This window comes from Trachymyrmex cornetzi, unplaced genomic scaffold (genome assembly GCF_001594075.2).
Source record: "Trachymyrmex cornetzi isolate Tcor2-1 unplaced genomic scaffold, Tcor1.1 scaffold263, whole genome shotgun sequence".
Taxonomy (NCBI): Eukaryota; Metazoa; Arthropoda; class Insecta; order Hymenoptera; family Formicidae; genus Trachymyrmex; species Trachymyrmex cornetzi.
The window spans coordinates 102,363-102,983 of record NW_017297302.1 but is presented as its reverse complement, the minus strand read 5'-3'; positions in this window follow the sequence as shown (position 1 = coordinate 102,983).

The window sequence follows — 621 nt, the reverse complement described above, 5'->3', positions numbered from 1 at the left end:
AAAAAATTCTCGTTAAGGATGTGGTATCCCAACAGGAAAATATGCAAAACTGCGTAAAAGGAAATCATTCTTATTTTTAATATCATTTTTTTATTAAACAACTACTTTACAAAACATAACACTAAAGAATAAGTGTTAGGTAAACAGCATGGAACGTTTGGTGTGAGCAAATGTAATCGAACGGCATCGGGTGTGAGTGTGAGTGAGAACAATCGAACGACATCGATGTGAGTGCGAGCGATCGAACGGGTATGAGTGTTGGTATGAACGAGAGCGATTGAACGTGTGTTAGATAAACAGCATGGAAACGTTGATGTGAGCGAGAGTGATCAAACGGTATCAATGCGAGTGTGAGTGAGAGCGACCGAACGGGCGTCAGGTGAACAGCATAGGGTATTGGTGTGAGTGAGAGCGATTGAACGTCATCGGTGCGAGCAAGAGCGAATGGGTATTGACGCATCCGATATTGACGCATAAGGATGTGGTATCCACCAGGAAAAATGTGTAAAAAATCATTCTTATTGCGAGCGAGATCGAGCATACGGCAAAGGGGTTCTGAATACGCGAGGGGGTCGAGGGGAAGGGAGGGTGAACGGGCGTTGACGCGAAAAAACGCGCGAA